Source organism: Larimichthys crocea, unplaced genomic scaffold, assembly GCF_000972845.2.
Source record: "Larimichthys crocea isolate SSNF unplaced genomic scaffold, L_crocea_2.0 scaffold44090, whole genome shotgun sequence".
In the NCBI taxonomy this organism is placed as follows: Eukaryota; Metazoa; Chordata; class Actinopteri; family Sciaenidae; genus Larimichthys; species Larimichthys crocea.
In genome coordinates this window covers 5,309-11,321 of record NW_020855743.1, presented here as the reverse complement: position 1 = coordinate 11,321, position 6,013 = coordinate 5,309, and the positions used below count along the sequence as shown (strand labels likewise).

At 50.0% G+C, this 6,013-nt stretch overlaps 1 pseudogene; it reads right to left on the bottom strand.

Annotated features, from left to right (window-relative positions):
• Positions 1-3,582: 3,582 nt before the first annotated feature.
• LOC113745093 (early growth response protein 2b-like) lies at positions 3,583-4,462 on the bottom strand (annotated as a pseudogene).
• Between the last annotated feature and the right edge of the window lie 1,551 nt (positions 4,463-6,013).

The following is a 6,013-nucleotide window of genomic DNA, read 5'->3' as shown; positions in this document are numbered from 1 at the left end:
AAAGAACCCTGCTGACGAGAACGGCCTGAAGCAAAAACATGAAATACAAAGACTGGTCTAAAACCTGGACGTAGTCGCTCTGTGACGTCCCCTCAGACTGACTAAAACCTGGACGTAGTCCCGTGAGTCCCCGCAGACTGTCTAAAACCTGGACGTAGTCTCTGTGACGTCCCCGCAGACGGTCGAAAACCTGGACGTAGTCCCGTGAGGTCCCCGCAGACTGTCTAAAACCTGGACGTAGTCTCCGTGCGATCCCCGCAGACTGTCTAAAACCTGGACATATCCTCCGTGACTGTCACAGACTGTCTAAAACCTGGACGTAGTCCCGGTGAGTCCCCGCAGACTGGTCTAAAACCTGGACGTAGTCTCCGTGACGTCCCCTCAGACTGTCTAAAACCTGGACATAGTCTCCGTGAGGTCCCCGAAGACTGTCTAAAAAACCTGGACGTAGTCTCCGTGACGTCCAGAACTGTCTAAAACCTGGACGTAGTCTCTGTGACGTCCCCGCAGACTGTCTAAAACCTGGACGTAGTCTCTGTGACGTCCCCGCAGACTGTCTAAAACCTGGACGTAGTCTCCGTGACTGTACAGACTGTCAAAAACCTGGACGTAGTCCCACGGACGTCCCAGACTGTCTAAAACCTGGACGTAGTCCTCCGTGACTCCCCGCAGACTGTCTAAAACCTGACGTAAGTCCCTCAGTGACGTCCCGCAGACTGTCTAAAAACTGGACGTAGTCCCGTGACGTCCACGCAACGGTCTAAAACGGACTAGTCTCGGACGTCCCGCAGACTGTCTAAAACCTGGACGTAGCTCTGTGACGTGCCCGAGACTGTCCCTAAAACTGGACGTAGTCTCTTGTGACGTCCCCGCAGACTGTCTAAAAAAACCTGGACGTAGTCTCCCCTGACGTCCTCCGCAACTGTCTAAAACCTGGAACGTAGTCTTCATGACGTCCCGAGACTGTCTAAAACCTGGACGTAGTCCTGTGACGTCCCGCAGACCTGTCTAAAAACCTGGACGTAGTCACTGTGACGTCCCCGCAGACTGTCTAAAACCTGGACGTAGCTCCGTGACGTCCCCGCAGACGGTCTAAAACCTGACGTATCTCATGACGTCCCCCGCAGACTGTCTAAAACCTGGACGTGTCACCCTCCCGTGGACGTCCCCGCAGACTGTCTAAAACCTGGACTTAGTCTCCGTGACGTCCCGCAGACTGTCTAAAACCTGGACGTAGGCTGTGACGTTCCCCCGCAGACTGTCTAAAACCTGGACGTAGTCTCTGTGGACGTCCCCGCAGACTGTCTAAACCTGGACGTAGTCCCTGACGTCCTCGCAGACTGTCTAAAACCTAGGACGTAGTCTTCATGACGTCCTCGCAACTGTCCTAAAAGGGACTACTCTGTGACGCCCGCAGACTGTCTAAAATGACGTACTCTGTGACGTCCCCGCAGACTGTCTAAAACCGGACGATCTCTGTGACGTCCCCGCAACTGTCAAACCGGACGGAGTCTCTTGAATCCCCGCAGACTGTTAAAACCGGATGTATCCTCCTGACGTCCCCGCAACGTCTAAAACCGAGACATAGTCTCCGTGACGTCCTGCAGAGAGATTGGGCCTGGAAAGTCCTTGAAGTGTTGTTTGTGTGTTAGATCAAGGGTCCCTTCACAAGTCTAACATGTTTCTACAGCAGCCCACAATGGACAAACTAAAACGCTGTCTCTTCCACGTTCAAGTTTCACCTTCACACTAGGACGACTGGGTGAGGCGAGGTGTTGCAATCAGCAACTAAAATACTACTACATCACTTCACCTGGGCCTTTAATGTTCTGCTCGTGCTCTTTATGAAAAACAGTATTGTGTCTGAAATTCGGCTGTGTTTGGTCCTTGAATGAGAAAATTGGGCCTGAAAGTCCTTGGAAAAAGGCCTTGAATTTTGGATTTAATTGATGCTGAACTGACAGTCAGCCTGTGATCATGTGACGTCCTGTTATCTCGAGTTGTTAGTACGGACACATAATGAATTGTTACATATGCTTAAGGGACAGCGCACTTCAAGCTGATGTTAATGGTTTGTTGTTTTGGAACGTTCTGACAACGCTACAGAAAACTAGGTGATGGTTAAAGCATGATAAGGTTGTCTGAGTGTTTGGTTATTGGTTCCTGACATTGTTTTCACAGAGCTAAAAGCAGCGACAGCAGAGAGCCACATCAACTCGACAGGTCAACATTATTTGCATTGACAGACATCGTCAGTCCGCAGAATAAAAAGCTCTAGTGCTCAACTCGTTTGCATAAAAATGATCAAACACAAAAACAAAACTTTATATTTTTGTTCAGGACTCGTTCGCCTCACATTTCATCAGGTAGAAAGATCAGGCTGTCGATATAGAACATTAAAATCACGCACCTCCACGTCTCCAATCATAAAAAAAAACAGGTTTTAAAAAAAAGCTTCATTTTGCTGAGTGGCACACCGTAGCCCCGCCCGTGATTCGTGACCTCACAGCGCCTCTCCTCAGGTGCACTGTGACATCACTCTGTTGTCGCTCCTGTTTCACCCCGACAAACTTTCTTGTGAACAGTGAACGCACCGCTTAAAACATCGTTAGTGAGATTTAGTTAAAGTCTGCAGATATTAAAAGACCGTGTTTTACCTTAAACAGTCATATTTAAACCTTTATTCATATGGTGTGTTAATTACAGTAAATCACTGTAATATTTAATGGCATAGTTTAGGCGGTCATAGGTTGGTAGTTGTAACTGTAAAATCAACAGGGCTAACATCCTTTTACTGTAATAATAGAAAAAGTTTTTATTACGGCAAAATTCGGCAACCACAGCTGCCAGTTTTTTACCGTAAAACTTTAATTCACTTAGACATTTTCAGGCGTTTATACAGAATATTTTATATTAGAGACGTTGCAGTCTACAGTAGAACTGTAATATTGAGTGATATATTTTACGGTCTTTTACCGGTTAAGTAAAATCTGCAGACTTTTTAAAACGCCAAATGAAAAATCGACAGTAATACATCCTTTTACCGTAATATTAGAAATGGTTATACTGTAAAAATCAGGCAACCACAGCTGACAGTTTCATTACCGTAAAACACTAATATGTCATGAAGAACGGTTAATTATACGGCATTAAAAATTTACAGTAAAACACTTAAAATATATATATATATATATTTATTATTTTTAAGTGTGTTCCTTTTGAGAAAAAACTTGTATTTATGTGGTAACTGTAAAATGAACAATACTAATATGAGAAAAAGTTCTACCGTATATTTACGGTAAAATTCTGTAAACCACAGCCCAGTTTGTTGTTGTTTTTAACCGTAAAAACAGTGTTAAACCTTTTTACAGTGGTCATATAAAACACTGAGCCTGGCTGTTAATATCGGTTTGTGAAGGTGTAGCTGCTCCATCAGGAATCTTTTTTTGGTGACTTGTGTTTTTTTTTTGTGCATCAATGGAACCGAACCCGTCAGCAGCAGTAAAGCCTCCACCTTCAGGTGCGGCTCACCTGGATGTTACTTTGATCCCTAGGAGATGGAGACATTTACTCTCATATAAGTTAAGCTTCAGGGTTGGAGTCGGCGGGCTGTTTGGCTGCGTGATTCATCAGAAGGTTTACATTCAGCAGCATGCGTGGAGCTCCGTGCGCGGTGAGATTAGAGGACGCGGAGGACTTCTTCTCCTTCTGCCGAGGGGGATCTTCATGTGCCGCCGCCCCGTCGCTCCGGGCGAACTTCCTCCGCACTGGTCGCAGAGAACGGCTTCTCCCGGTGTGCGTGCGGATTGGGTGGTGAGGTGGTCGCGCGGCTGAAGTTGCGCATGCAGATGCGGGCACTGGAAAGGTTTGTGGCCGGTGTGGAGTGCGCAGGTGGTCTGCTCAGCTCTGTCCGACCGGAGAACCTGCGGTCACAGCTCTCCGCCGGGGCACGGGTACGGGCCTCTGGTGGACGGGCGTCTTGCTCGGTCGTGTTCGGGTACTTCCTGTCTTAGGATGGGCCTGAGTGGAGGTTCTGGTGGCCGGGGAAAGCGGCGGCCATCGGCCGTCGGCAGCCGGTGATGGCCGCGCCAAGCGTAAAGTGTCCTGATGGTGGTGAGCGGCGTGAGAGGCGGAGGCACCCGGAGGGGGTCCAGCGGGTACGGGAGGGACTCTCCGCTCCGGGAAGCCGCTCTGGAGGTCTCTCTGGCAGCTCTGCTGTAAGAAGCCTCCGTACTCGGGCATGATGGACAGCAGCGCGGCGCCGTCCACGGTCGGTTTGGGCACCCGAGCTGTAGGACGGGGGCGGGTGGTAGGACACGGCGCAGGTGGAGGTCGCCAGGTACCCCCCTGCTGACGGATCCTGGTACATACCGCGCTGCAGTAGGACGGGGCCGGGTGGGGGTGTGGGTTGTGGATGAGGGGGCGCGTACATGTGGCTGATGTCCGCTGGCCGTGGCGCCATGGCACCGTCCCCCCGCGTCCGATCCCTCCTCCTCCTCCTCCTCCACCTGTGGTAGATCTCAGGTGATGCTGAAGGTGACTCCGGACGGCGATGTCAGCGTGACACGTTGATGACGTCCCAGGTGTTCCACGGTGCTCCGCACCTCTGGAATCCACCGAGAACTTGCCGGTAAACGCCACCGGATGGCGCGCGTAAAGTTGCCAGGTAGTGCGCCAAGTCGCCGACTCAGGTGAGCCGTGATCACCTGGAGACAGGAAGACAGGAGGAGCAACCTGTTAGACGGACAACCACACATCCCGCTGTCACACCTGAAGCGGTCTGAACATCTTACCACCCACCGCCATGCTCCTCTTCACCTACAGCCTCCTCCTTAAAACACACAACCGCACCTGCCGTCCACCTGGCTGCGCAGAGACACACCGACACCTGATCCAGCAGCCTCGCGCTCATGCTGCCTGATGCCTCAACTCTCAGACATGATGGAGGTTGTTCCTCAGTAAGTATCTGCTGGATCGGTGCATTGTGGGGTATAAAGGACGTGATGGGGGGATCTCTGGTGTCCCGTGACGGTCATTACCCATATAGGGACTTTAAAGAGCCAAACAACAAACAACAACAACAACAGGGAGCTGTGGAGGAGCACGTGACGACACGTGGAAACAAATCAACGCCAACATCAGCACGTGCTTCCCGCCCTCCTTCACGCTCACGAAGATTCAAACATTAAAGTGAGGGAGGAGCTCCATCAGGAGGAATTCCGGTCACGCCCGCTCCATACATGGTCGTCCCGGTGCGCGCGCAGAGGAGCTGCTGCGTCTTCTTATATGGTCGGTATCCGGATACATTGAGCACGCGCGCGGCGCGCACACACACACACACACACACACAACACCACACACACACACAACACTGAGATGATTCATCTATGTCAGAGACACGTTTTAACAACAATCACACACACCACACACACAACTCTCGTGATTAACAGAGTTTTTATGATGGACAGTGAAGTAAACTGCTGACAGTTGTAGCTGCTGTTAGCTCGTTAGCTCAGTCCTGGTTAGCTCATGTTAGATCAGTCTGTTAGCTGCTGTTAGCTCATGTTAGCTCAGTCCGGTGTAGCTCAGTCTGTTAGCTGCTGTTGATTGCGATGTTAGCTCAGTCCTGTTAGCTGCTGTTAACTCATATTAGCCTCAGTCTGTTAGCTGCTTGTTTAGCTATGTTAGCTCAGTTTGTTAGCTGCTGTTAACTCAGTTAACTCAGTCCTGTTAGCGCATGTTTTACTCAGTCTGGTTAGCTCAGTTAACTCAGTCCGTTAGCCTCATGTTACTCACTGTTTAGCTGCTGTTAGCTATGTTAGCTCAATTGGTTAGCTGCTGTTAACTCCATATTAGCTCAGTCCGGTTAGCTGCCTGTTACTCAGTTAAGCTCAGGTTTTGTTAGCTGCTGTTAAACTCATGTTAACCTCGTTTTTTGCTGTAGCTGCTGTTGCCTCAGTCTGTTAGCTGCTGGTTAGCTGCTGTTGGCTTCAGTTGGGTAGAGCTCTGCTGT